The sequence below is a fragment of the Crocodylus porosus genome, unplaced genomic scaffold, assembly GCF_001723895.1.
Source record: "Crocodylus porosus isolate Cpor-Errol unplaced genomic scaffold, CroPor_comp1, whole genome shotgun sequence".
NCBI classification, from domain to species: domain Eukaryota; kingdom Metazoa; phylum Chordata; order Crocodylia; family Crocodylidae; genus Crocodylus; species Crocodylus porosus.
In genome coordinates, this window is record NW_017728943.1 from 49,648,490 (window position 1) to 49,662,721 (window position 14,232).

At 39.6% G+C, this 14,232-nt stretch overlaps 1 protein-coding gene across 27 annotated transcripts in view; it reads left to right on the forward strand.

Moving 5' to 3' along the window:
* The window catches only part of NRXN1 (neurexin 1), a 1,194,206-nt gene that overhangs the window by 951,805 nt on the left and 228,169 nt on the right, over positions 1 to 14,232 (forward strand). The window lies entirely within an intron of this gene.

A 14,232-nucleotide genomic window follows, 5' to 3' on the forward strand; every position in this document is an offset into this window, starting at 1 on the left:
GGGACAGTAGTGTTTTGGCTCCAACAAGGAGGCACATCCAAATGACAATGAGCTATTCCTGCTGTACTACATTATTTTCTTTCAGCTATATTTGGGCCTGTAGGCTTTACTGTGAAAAATGTGAGGGGTCTCTCTTCCACCGCTCCCCCCACTTCCTAACGTATCAGGGAAGCAAATTGAAATGTGATTTCAGTGTCCCTTACAATAATACTTGATATTGCAGCATGTCAGCCATTTTGCATCTGGATTTTGGCAAGAATTACCCACTCTTTAAAATATATTATTAGTGTGATTATTAGGGAAGAAATAAAACAAAAGAAATGAGAATCTAGTTTCCCAGATGCTCACAAGCCCTGTGCTGATGACGAAGTGAGTTGGCTTTCATCTTGATGTCAGTCATTTTTCATTTTTTTCCTCAAAACTGAAGGTCTTATTTTATTTCCCCGTGTATTTCAGGAAAGTCACCTTTTACTGCAAGCATTTATCATCTAGTTTCCCCCCACTTCACCATGCTTAAATCTTTCGACCTAGATTTCGGTTTGGTTTGGCTTTATTTATTTATTTAAACCACTATGCTATTAAGCATCCTGACACCAAACAAATAAATGGGTAAAGAAATAAATCTGTTAGAAAAAAATGTGTCTGCACTGATTTACACAGGAGGAGCTGCCTCTTTCTGCCTCTTAAAAGAGCAGCATCCTGGCTTTGAAACTGACAAGCTTGAATTGTGAATTGAATTTCCTTGATGGAGCTGACCTCCAGGAATCTCTTCCTTTTCAAGAAAAAAGAATAAAAAACTTTCTTTAGTTTCAAAGTTTCTGCCTCTTTTTTAAAAACCCTTTACAGCTTTAGAAGGCTGAAACCCTAGCCAGTTATTTTTATACTGTTTTACCATTTTACTTTTTATTGTAGTCCGATTTTGACAGATTGGTTTGGGAACTCAAACTTCCCTAGTTCACTTACCGTATGAATCATTTCATTCTATTGAATTGTGTGTTCTCAGTGCACTCTGTTCCTAATAGTGCCCTTTGGGGATGAGGAGAATGACAATGGAGTTGCCTTAGAAATAACATTATTTTTAAATGGTATTTTTTTAAAAATATATTGTTACTTGGAACCAGCACTGAAAGAGACCTGACCAAAAGTCCCTTATGTAAGCCTAAATGGGACTTGCACTCTTCAATCCTGGATGTTATAAGGAGAAATAAAAAAAAAAATCCAGCTTTGTTTTCACTATCCCTTTGTTCTTTCCATTCCATGCAGAAAGACAATAGCCCTTCCACTTAGAAAAACCATCCTACTATTTTTTGGCATACTGAAACCAATATAAATAAATAGGGGGAGGCGAAGTAAACATCTTTCAATCATATCATTGTCATACAAAAAAGAAAAGAAGATAAGAGCCAAGAAAAGTGTTCAGAATGCAGGTGCACAAAATTTAGTGCTTAAAAGCCAGAGTAGCATTTGCATTATATACTCTAATTCCTCAGTCTTCTGCAAATGCACAGGAACTTGTTCTCAGTGGAACAATTTGACTAAAAACCAATTAGAAAAAAATCATACATATCTACACTCCTACACGGAGGTGTGAAACACTACAAATACGAAATACTTCTCTATGATTAGACAGCAGTACGTTGACTATCTATGTGCATGTAGAAGGCAGTTTTCCAGTTTCACTGTCTTTAGGCATAATGCTCAGACAAGGTGCTGTAACAGACAAGCCATACCCAAAACCCTCTAGCTAGTAGAGATATTTTTAAAACCTTGTGGGCATGTATAAGGCTTCTGGCTGGTACAGAACAGTCCCAGTGGATTTTATGGCGGGGGGGGATTGGGGCTTGTTTTTTTTTTTTTGGTTAGTAATCACTGACTGGTCTGATTATGAGAGGTTCTAAGCACCCCAAACTTCCAGTGAAGCAAAAAGATTTCAGGGGTGGGTGCAAAGGGCTTTTACATAGCGGTAAGGGGCGCACTGGAATCCTAATACCATGTAGACTTATAACAAGCAGGGTTGGTACTCTGGGCAAACCGTGCAGGAGAGCAAAAAGGAGCATGAGTCCTGAGAGCAGAGGGGTGCTCCTGAACTCTGGAGGCATGCAGGTTCTGAGAGTGGGGAGAGGTGCAGGAGTCTTGCATGTTCTGGGAACTCCAAAACAGGCCCTGGCTGTAGCTAATGCTGCTGCTGCAGCTGCCACTGCATGATCTGCCTGTCCCAGCTGTTGCTCTTCTAGCAACAAGAGCAATGCTGTAGAGTTGCTTTACTGGTAAAGTGTGAATTCTGCAGGGATGGAGGGGGACTAGCACTCAGCTAAACCTATGCCTGTTGGTGATGTAGGCTACACACTGTGGATGTGAGAATGGCCAGGACTTGCATAAAGCCTGGACATTGGAAATATAAATTTCATGAAACTATTTCACAATGTGCCTTAAACCAAACCCAGACTCAATTTTAGCTAAAACTTCAAGTGTATGCTAAGAGAGACACTACTGAACTGGGGGAGGGACAGGGGGAGCTTTTAGGAACTTGCCTAAGGAGGCTGTTGCCTATGAAAGCATAAGCTTCTCTGAACCAGTTAGTCTCCATGGGGCCACCCTGTCCTGCCTTCTGCCTTATTTCAAATTAACACGGCAAGCTACTTTTCTCTGTCAAAATGACTAATGGTGACTTTAACGCATTTCCTTTTGTGCTGAAACTAGGTCAAGACCATCAACAGCAGGTTCATTTCAGATCAGTCACTGAAGAGTGTTGTACCAGCTTTCTCCCGCGGGTGACCAGTACTTATTTGAATCAGCAACCAAACAATGAAAGCTTTTCTAGTCTATATATGCTTCATAGCCAATTGTTGGAGCCCTCAAGCCCTTACTCATTGCAGAATTCTGTAATTCACTTTTTTCCCCATGTACTTTTCTCCTTCAGCATAACATACTATATATACTCATATACCATGAACCTCTTTTCCAAAAATCACCACCCAAAATCAGGGAAGCTGATTTTTCTTCCTGGAATAATTGATTCCTGCTTGCAGTAGCATTTCTATTTGGAGGGAGTCGGTTGACTTAATGGCTTATTGTTCTTCATTCCACAGGTGTTAATAGTGGTCTCTCCTTTTCAAAGGTCTTGATGTTCCACTAATCAAGGTAAACTTTCTTCTGGCGCCTTTTTTGTTCCTTAGCTACTCCTGGTCTCTATCTCATTTTGTAGCCTTTCAGAATGCTGTTATTTCTTTTCAAAATCATGATCTACCCATAGAGGCATAGATGCTGACTCCATGGGTGCTCTGGGGCTCAAGTACGCACTGACAAAACTTAGCAGATGCTCAACATCCATAAGCCACATCAGGCAAGCTGGGTTGAAGTAATGTGCTGCCTCTTCTGGGAATGTGTGGGGTTTGGCACAGGAATGCAAAAACAAAACAAAAAAAAAGCACACACCAGTGAAAACCAAAGTCAGTGGCTATAATATGGAGGCCAGTCTTCAGCAGCAGCTAGGGTTTCAGCAGGGTTAAGCAAGAAAGGGAAGGTGAGGGATCTGAAGGTTCGGCTCTGTCCTAATCTGCCTTCCCAAAAACAGGGTGTTTTTCCATTTGGGGGTTGGTAATCTTCCTTTTTAATACTATTAACATCTCAAAAAGTATGTTTACACTACAGTGCAGCATAGAAATACCTGATTTGGCTATAAGTGAGCTAGTTTATTTGAGGACCAGCAGCAATCTAGTTTTAGAAACACAAAGCTTTGCCCGTCACCAGGGTAAATAATCTGATGCAGAGCAAATTACCCCCATGCGGAGTGCTTCCATGACTAGATTGCTTTCAGTATCCAAACTAACTCTTTCACTGATGTCTGAAGTGTTCTGCATAGATGCAAACTAAGTTGTAACTTTAATCTCTGAGGCTAGGGACAAAAGTGACGCACAAACTGGTTTAAGTGATTGGAAACTGGTTTAAACCTGTACCAGAACAGAAGTTCAGTGCCCTTTAGCCACTTTCAAAATGGCGTGAACCGGTTTAAGATAAACTTGGATGGAGGTAGTATCAGACTAACTGATTTGGTCAAACTGGTTTATGAAAATTCTGTCCTAGATCCCTTCCTGGTGCAAGCTAACTCAGTCCCCCAGCATGCCAGGATGCTTTACAGCCCTGGGTTGTGCAGTCTTCTCCAGTGGAGCAGGGACTGTTCCACCCCTCTTCTCTATTGCCTGCTTCCAGTCTGCATCTCTCAGCCCATGTGGGCAGGCAGGGGAACAGACCCCTCTAGTCCAGGTCTACACAGCACCTGGGGGGAGGGAAAGCCCTGTGCTGGGGGCTTTTTGTCCCTCCAAAGTCCGGGGACAGCCTGGGCAATTCATAGAGAATTTTTTTGATAAAAGAGCTGAATAGAAAGGATAGTATATTTGTATCTTAGAGACTGATCAAAGAGGGTGGGTGGGGGGGTGTATTTTAGATGGATAGGTAGATAGATCTATATATCTGTGTGTATGTGTATGCATGTGTGTATATATGTATGTATGCATATAAAGTGTGTGTGTGTATATATGTATATCTATTTATCTATTTATCTGTAAGCTTCAGGTTATACCTACAATTTTATGTCTATCTATATATAGAGAGATATAGATGGGTAGATAGATGGATATAAATTGTATGTATAACCTCAAGCTTTCGTGAGCTGAAGCTCACTTCATCAGATGCCCCCAGATCTGGGCTATGCCACAGACATTTTTATTTCTGTGAATAAATCATTTTTATCTTTCTGCATCTCAGTTCTATGTCTATTATTCCTGTGAGTTTTATGAGGATAAATTTGATTAATGTGTAGAGCACTCAAAAGCTATGGAGCTGGGAACAATGAATGGGTGGGCAGATTTTTCAATTCATATTTAGGATCACTGATGGATTTATGTATGGAAAATGTATAAAGTGAAAGATTCAGTTCTTTCCATGCCACAAAAGTCTAGGTTTTGGTTGCATTTTCTTTTGGTGTAACATCCTCTTCAGTAATTGTTTTAGTGCCTTCTTTTCCTTCACTCATTGAGAAAACTAAGGTGAGACAAGTCAGCCTGAGAGATGCAGTGAAACAAAATGGACTGCTAGAAGGGAGTGAGTTCGTAAACATTTTATAGTTTCACAGCAATCCAGAGTTTTATTAGAGAGAAAGAGAGATGTAGTAGGGTATGTTAGCTGTGTTTTGTTTCAAAAGGAAGAGGTATGTGGGTAAGAAACTGTATTCACATCTTGATGCCCAAGATTCCACACACTTATGATGCTGCTTTGACATTTGAAATGACCCTTGAATCTAGTTTGTAATTATACTGCCCTTTCCTTCAGTTTCTTTTTAGTTCTGAAAAATAGCTCCTCTTATCAGTGTGAGAATGAGATTATAGTTAAATTTGTCACAATGTTAATAAGCATCATAAAACACAGGCACATGGGTCTCCCTATATATTTCTCTTTGCAGTATTTGAGGGTCATATAAGACTCATCTAAAAACCATTCAAGTCAGTGGAAATCCTGCCTTTCATTTCAGAGGGGTTTTGGTCAAGGCCTTAATTCCTGGTTATATGAATAATGGTGCCTAGTCTAGTGCATATATTACTTCAGAGACTCCTGATTGTTTTAAAAATTGAAGTGAGGGAGGAGTCAGGTCTGGCACCAGGCAAGAAATCTAAATTTTTCAAAAACTATATAGTGGAGGAAGGAAAAGAGGAAAAGAGTGAGCTGCAAGAGTTAGACTAGTAGAAACAGGTAGAGAGTGACCAAGCTATGAAGAAGCTATTATTTGGCTTCCCAGAAGTACTGGGATCGCTATAGGAGCTCTGAAAGGTATTGATCACTGCTCCATGATTCAATAGGTTTAGAGATTTGATTTAGAGAAAATGCTTATCTGAATTATCATACTTCCTCCATCTTCAGAATTGGGCTGGAAAAGGACTGGCTACCTAGGGAGAGAAGTCCTGAAGTCAGGATTGGGGGCTGGGTTCTGGAAAGACTCTCCAGTTTTGCACTTGTATAATTCCTCTGACTTCATTGCTTCACACTTGCACCCCTGTGTGAACAAAATCAGGCACCTGGCTCCCTGCTACATCCTCTTCTCCAAATTAGAACCATCAAGTCCAGCGGCACACAGTGATGAAGAATATAGGGTCATAATCACATTTTTAATCTAAAGTCTCCTATTGTATACTGCAAAAGGCAGTGGCTGGGAGATGAGGCTGTTTTTTCCTCAAATTTCTCCAGACCTAACATTTCTGAACTTAAGAAGTTTGTGTTCGGTTGAGCTGAAGCTTTGATGGATGGTTCAGGTCAGATTTCTGTTTTTAAACCTCTTCATCCATCTCCAATCTTAAGTACAAATCAGCTTTGTTGTCAGCATCTTCCTAAAATATCTAGCACAGTTACTGTGACACAACTTTGAGGATTAGGGCCCAAAAGGAGTGTTCGTAGTGTATTATTCAGATGTTTTAAATAACTAATAATTTTGGGGTTCAGGAAATAATTCTTCTTTTTAGCTGTTTAAATCGCTGTTTAAATCAATGCCATTTCATCTTTGGCAACAGTACATTTGAGAAAAGAAATTATAGGAGTCATTTATTTCTTTTAAATTTACCTCATTTCTTTTTATCTTTGAAAACATTGTGGCATTTTGGTTGGAGGAATGAGTGGTTGATTGTGCCAAAACTATTATATGAAAAATTGTTCTCTTCCCAACCAGTTCTTATATGGTTTTTACAAGTCAAGGGAAACGAAGTGTTGTAACTGATTTCACTTGGACAAGCTGTGAAACAGAGAGAATGGAAAGATCAGAAAGCAAGAACATGCTTACCTTTTCAAATATACTAGATTGTACACTTGGCTTACAGTACTTGGTAGATGGATGCAGTTTTTTCCAGTACCGTTTTTTATTGCATGCAAAGTACTAGATGCAATGAATCTGGGATGTTGTTTTATTGTTTCATTTCTTCCTTCTATCTTCAATTCTCTGTTGTTTTGTTTGGGGGCAGGGTTATAAAATGGAATGGAACTTGAGAGTGCCTCTTGCATTGAAGTGACACATGGCTTTTAGTTGAAAGAAGCAATAGTACAAGCAGAGCCAAAGTGTTCAGTAGACAATTCTGCATGTAAACATTGAAGCATGCATGGAAAGTTGTTGTTGTTTTACTTAATTTATTTCAAATTAATCCCTGACCTAACTCCATTAATTGAGCTTGAATAACAGCAGGATTACTACTTATTGTTCCCCCAGCAATGCTATTAGTGCAGAGTAAGATGGGTGTGCCTGGTGACTTCCAGACAAAACAGGAAGGTTCTTTTGCTTAGACTCTAAGGCCCTTATTCCCCCTATGTATGGAAAGGAGTTTGGGATTGTAGCAGAAACAAAGGCCACAGCAATAAAAGATAATAACGGGAATGTGTAATTGTTTATTATGGAAGAGAATGCATTGTGTTCAGCCAGCACTGGAATACAGTTTTCTCAGAGACTCCATAAAAGAAAAAAAAAAAAAAAAAAGATAATATTGCAAGCTCCTCAGGTAGTTTTACAAACAGCTTTTCTCAGCTAAATTATAGCAACTTTCAGTGAATGGCTGTATTTGCAGTCATCTAAATTTTATCAGACTATTTATCTTCTGTCAGTCTTGCTGGGTTAGGCAGTAAACCTGTGAACAAAGGCACGTCATCTCCTTTCACTTACCTTGTTTACCTAGGATTAGTTTGTAAGTTGCTGTGGAAAAGTAGTGTGGATAGCTGTCACATGTCCTGAAAGAGACTCACTTCTGGACAGCTTCTGTGTACCATTTGCACAACACATTTAAGCTGGTCATTGTAAAGCCCTATCCTAGATTCCTGTTACTTCTCATGGGAAATGGCTAAAGTCTTTAGAGAAGTAAAGCATGGTTTGATGGCAGCGCAGGAGTAATTTTTTTTCTTTGCGATTTATAGGTAGCTGGAAAAACTTGAAAATGATTTTCCACTGGGAACTGCAGTTCTGTGGAAATGAAGCTGATTTTTATTTTCATTTCCATTTTTCCCCATGGATGATTTAGCTCTTCTGGGGCTTCTAATTTGAAATTGAGGTAAATTTCAGATTTTCAAAATTCTTCAAAAACAGAATTTCACGCTTTCCCACAGCTCCTCTCCAGCTGCCACCAAGGAATTCTCAGTTTCCAGGCCAGTGACTCATGGTGGAAGGTGGTAGATCACCAGCTGCTATAATGCCCTCTAGGATTCATGGTTATAAAAAGCAACCAAAAAACAAACCGTCAAAAAGACCCGTCATGGGACCATTGTGCCAGAGTATTTATTTATTTACACCGGTGTCAGTCATGAATAATGCTTTTGAAGGAGTGAAATCAGTGTAACAGTGTGAAAGGAGACATGAGTCAAGCCCATAACACACTTCAAAAAGCGGGTTTTACATATAGCCTGTAATAATGACTCTGTAAGATCACATTCTGTTGTTGGTTGGCTGACTGTTATTTGAATGACAACCTCCTCCCCTTCCAAATGTCTCAGTCAGTTTCATGGTCCATTGTGACAGGCACTAGACATACACACCATAAAAAAGGGTTTTTATGCAAATGTCATAACTGGCCAGAAGGAGGAGAAGTTGAGGTTTTTAAAGCAGCATCAAGAATTCAGACCTGTAAGATTAATAGAAAATGTGCAACCAAATCCCTCACCCTGCTTTGAAAACCTCAAACAGGAAGGGTTCCTTTCTTTCCCCTCCCCACCCCCCCAAGAATGACCTTACAATGCCCCCTTAAAAATTCTCCATTTTTTCTTGGCACCCTCTGTTCTTTCTGCACGTTCACCTGATTCACATTACACCCCCAGTGAATAAGTGAACCAAGAATGACTGGGGAAACTGCAAAGCAGAGCTATTAAATTTATATTTGCTGCTAATCATTTCAGTTCCTGGCAGACAGCCTAATTGCCAGCACAAAAAGGAAGCTCATGAGAATCATGGCCATATAACTTGCCCAGTGACTTTCAGTAGGATACATGGTGTTTAAGAGCTTACACTATATTGGGATAGTAAACATTATTGCTGCTTGAATGTTCTAATACAATTTTGAACAATGGATTTATTAAATCAAATTTACAGCTATATATAATTTAAAGAAATGAAGCAAAATGAATTCAGCCTTTTCCCTTCATGTTTTGTTCAGGGTAGCTAGGAAAATTGCGAATATATATGAACCACTAGCTTCTTGACTGGTATATATTCTTCCCCATATAGATACATAATTTCCATTACTGTTAATGAGCAGGTGCAGGTACCAGTGAATGGAGCATATATCCCAAAGAAAGGAATTTATATTTGTTCACTTCACCTGTCTTGTTTTGTGAATATTATGTTATATTAAGCATGTACCATCGGAGGGTTGAAAATGGTTTTCTGCAGGAAGCCAAAGACCTGTATTTGTCAAATTAATTTAATATTTAAATCATCAGTAACAACATTTTAACTCATTTCAGTACCATTTCCCTTCCCACCTTTTGAATTGCACCTGCAACCACAATGCATTGGGAGCAGAGGCAGCACAGTTAAATATGAGGGAAATTAAATTAAAAAAGAAGGTATTTGTCCTGACATTTGTTCTAGGTCAACAATACATTTGCTGCAGAAAGATCAGCATTTAAATGCAAGGCATGTCCAATATGTCAATTTTTGTATTAAAACTGCAGGATGAAAAGGGTATATGCTTAAAAACTTTTAATAATCAATGCTATTGCCAAAATACAAGGAACGAGCACTTTTATTTTCAGTATTGTAATTCACCATGTTTCCTGTTCAGCCCCTTTTCGTCCCCTGTTGTTTTTTTTTTTTCTTTTTTTTGTCTTGTTCTTGTCATCTTTTAAATAAAATGCTATCTTCTCTAATCCAGTAAATTGATCACTTCAGGGATTGAGAGTGTGTGTGTGTGTGTGGGGTGGGGGTGATGGTAAACTATAGGTACAGTAGATTGGTGGTGCAGGTTAGGGTGTATAGCACTTCTAATAACAGTTCCACCCAGCTTTATAAAATGGCAAGTAAGAACGATACAGTTATAACTGGGTATTTGTATTTTGTTTGCTTTAATTTTATTTATTGCTGATTTCCTGAACTTCATTATTTTAATGTTTTCTTCCCTTTCTCCAGAATATAAATGAGGATCTCATCAACTTTAAAGCTTGTATGTGCTGAGAAGTATACAGATGGAATCTTAGCTAATATCTTCGCATATTAGGAAAAATGTTTCTGTTTTTGTTTACTTGCTTCTTATTTGCTCCAATTTATGCAAGGCATCTCACATTTCTGAGGGCATAAGACCCTGTTGTCATGCAGAGTTCTGCCCTCTGAGAGATTTTTCCACCTGGCACTGCTGGATGTGGATTCATAGGCAACTGTTTGCTATCACACGCACACAGGTCGAGTAGAAACAAAGAGCTTTTTCAGACTGAATTTCAGCTCTGACCTGGAATATTCCTATGGCACCAAAATCTGTATTCAGTACAGCAGGAGGTAAAAAGCATACTTCTAATTTACAGGCACAGGCGCTAATTTACATATTCAAATTATAGAGCTGCCCCAGATTTAGGCCCTCTTCCTGATTTTAATGAGTATGGACCAAATTAGGGTTGGAAAAGTTAACTAGCCACAGTATTTTAATCATGGTGAAGTCCATCTTATTTGCATTCTTTCATGAAAGCAGATACATGTATGGGGAATCCTTTGCCTGTTTTGTAATTTTCAATGTATATGAGAGATTTTTAAAATATGAAAGAAAAAAATGCTTATCTGCAAGTCAAAACAATAGGTGAATAAGGAAATAACTTCAGTAGCTCAGCAACACTACCCGGATGTCACTATTTGATGGTTGTTTTTTTTTTTTTGCCTGACTCCACATTAGTGAAAGGAGTCTTTTTTGAGTCGGCCTTTCCTCTGTGGATGTGTCATAATTTTGTCCTTATAATTTTGATTGCTGGAAGGGGGAAACAGTTATCTTCCTTCATCCTCTCCATACTGAAAATCTTGTAGCTTGTACAGACATCTCTGCTGCGTTTGGTTGACTGGCTGGTTGGTTGGTTTGGTTTTGTTTCCTGGATTCCCAGCCCTCCTGGTTGGTATAGAGAGAGGAGAAGATTTAAAAAAGAGAGAGAGAGAGAGAGAGACAAAGCATGTTAATTTCTGTCAAAGTTGTGGGCACAAGCCAGTCTGCTAATTCAGGGAGACATTTGGTACATATTATGTTGATGTACTTTAAATGACAGCTTAAATCCTGTAGTAACTAATGGTGTAGGTCCTCTCACCTGACAGATCAGGTTACTTTCTTTCTTTTTCTCAAGCATCACCTAGGACCCCACCCATCACTTTCTTCCATATCATCATCTTATACTTGCATTGCCATCTCCCTTCAAAAATCAGAAATGAAGTCCAAGACATCCATTGGATTGGTGTAAATCATGCACGCTCTACAAAATAGTAATCATTTTTTTATTTGACTTTTGTTTGAGCATTTAGGATTCACTACTTTGTAATTTGTCCTTATGGCTTCAAGAGCTAGAAACTAAACTTCTTTAAGAAATGAAATACAAGGTTTTTCAGATAACAACATGATTTTAGTAGTTGAGGCTTTAAGTACAACAGCCGTAAATATTATGAGACTCATGATAACATGGTGAGAATTGGCCAATCAGTGTAACAACTTTTTTCTGTAACCCATTCCTGTACTTTCAAGCTGTTGCTTAAATTCATTCAGTAGGGCAAAATTTAAAAGCACCTATTCCACAATTAATGTCCTCTCTGAATATCCCTGTTTCCCAAAAGCAGTTGCTTTATGGGAGGGGTGGGCAAAATACGGCCTGTGGGCCAGATATAGCCTGCCAGGCACTCTCATCTGGCCTGTGGTACCCCCCAATGAATTGTGCCCTGCCCAGCCCTTCCGCCAGTGAGGATGGGAGTGAGGCATCCATGTGTACAACCCCCCAACATACTCTACTGCACCTTACTCCCACCCTCCTGGGTGGAAGGGCTTTGCCCATCCAGCAGCAGCTTCCAGGCAGGGCTCCTGCTACAGCTGCCCTATGGGAAACTGCTTGGCTTCCTGAAAGTCCAACTCACTCAGGGCAGCAGGTAGAGAAACAGCAGGGGTGGTGGGCAGGAGGGGAGGGTGGAGTTGCAGCTGGGCAGAAGCACAGAGCACAGCACAGAGCCTGCACCCAGAGAGGCAGTGGGAACATGGATCTCAGCAAGGCAGGGTGGGGGGTGTAAGGACCCCACACTTGCTCCCCCCCATAGCATGCAGCCCCTGCTGCCAGAAGCAGTAGCAGAAGAGGAGGTCAGGGTGTTTGTGCCTGGCACAGGTGCCCGGTAAAGTGTGCCTCTGGCCAGCACTGCATGCGGTGGTGGGGCATGCAGCCTCCTGGCTCTCTCTATCTCTGACCTCCCTGCCTGCTGGTGCTGCCAGGCAGTAGGGCTTGCATGCCATGTGGGGAGTGTTTCGGGGAGGTCCATACACCCCTGTCCTTCCTCACCCTACACCTTGTTCCCACAACCCCCATTTACATGTACATACACCCCAATATATCCAATGTCTCCCTACACAGTCACACTCCCACCCCCCACACCCCATCATAACACACACAATATAAAAGAGTGACACTTTATTTCTGAGTTATTATGCAATCCCTTCTATATAAAGTACACAATCACAAGTCATGACAAATATTTTTTTGTAATAAAATGTAATAGGCGTTTGACTTCTAGTGTATGATTTGGTTTTTTTCTGGTTCTAAGATGGCAACCCCCCCTTCCAAGAGGAGTATTGTGGGGGAGGGGAAGCAAGTGGAGGAACTTCCGGTCCTGACGTGGCAGCCAGGGGTTGGGGCAACCTCTGCAGCCCCCAACAGCTCTTCACAACTTGTTAAGCAGTCCTCTACCTAAAATAATTGTCTGACCCTGCTTTATAGGTTTATATAATAACAATATAGTGTTTTCAACAGAAGTTTCCATCCCTATAAGGAGAGATCATCTTCATGAAAAACAATTCTGTTTAAATGGTAATGCTAATATTTTCAGCCATGAACGGAGAAAAAAATCTTAATAGGCCTGCTGCAATAATCACTCATAATATACGTTGTCTTTTATGAAACAGAAACTTTTCTTTGTCATGGTCATCCATTAAAATGACTAGCCAAGGCACATTGCATTCCTATGCTAAGCTGAGTCAAGTGGCTTATGCCTGACAAGATAAAAATGTCTTTGCTGTTGCTAGTCACTAGAATGATAAGAGCATTTTTTGTAAAATTGCAGGAAAATAGTTCAATAAATTAATTATCATTCTCTGAAATCAGCTACTGGAAAGTAAAATTCTTGACAGTCAGCTGCAGATAATTAATACAGTCAAGTATTATGCATTGCTATGGTCCTCATTAATGTAACTCCCCAGGGAGATATTTCTACTTGGAAAAAATTAGCCTTTGCTCCAGTTTCATTTGATGATTTTATGAGAGTGCTGAAAAGGCATCCTGCAGCCTCTGGCAAGACACTGCAATTCTCCATTATCACCTTAGATAACAGAAGAAAAGGTACTTTTCATTCATTGTCACATTCAGATAAGAGAGGAAAGAAACTTCCCCAGCAAGTGTGAAAAGATTAATGTAAACAAATGGAATAATAATAAAAAGCAGCCCAAACTTGAGAGAGGATTATTTAATTGGAAATTCAGACTCACCTTTCTAGCCATATTTAGTAGGTGTGATAGGCAAAATGTTTGTATCACACAGTAGAGTTGTTTATGAATATTTAGTGGCAATACTGCTTTCTTTCCTGTAGATTTTGAATATGTAATTCCCTCAAGAGCATCTACCTTGGTTTTATCCCATTGGTATTTTTTCCTTTTACTGTTGTGTAGTCCTCTACAGGAGACAGAAAACAGTCTTTTAGTTTTATTAATACTGACCTTTCAAATGTCTTGGCTAAAGTCTGGTCTGTTTCTGTTTCATATTATACTTGTCCCCTGGTACTAAAATTAACCCAAATTAAATATTCCTTACTGATAACCTCATCCTTTACATGTATAAAGAAACTTTGCTTGGAATGCCTTCCTCTCCTTTATATACCGGTCTATCTGTATATTTCTTCTGGACTTCATACTTCTCCTAGTTATCAGTGGTCAATTGTATAAATGAATACTATAAATCAAGAGTGATTTCACTTATTTTTCATTTACATGATGCAAAATGAGATCA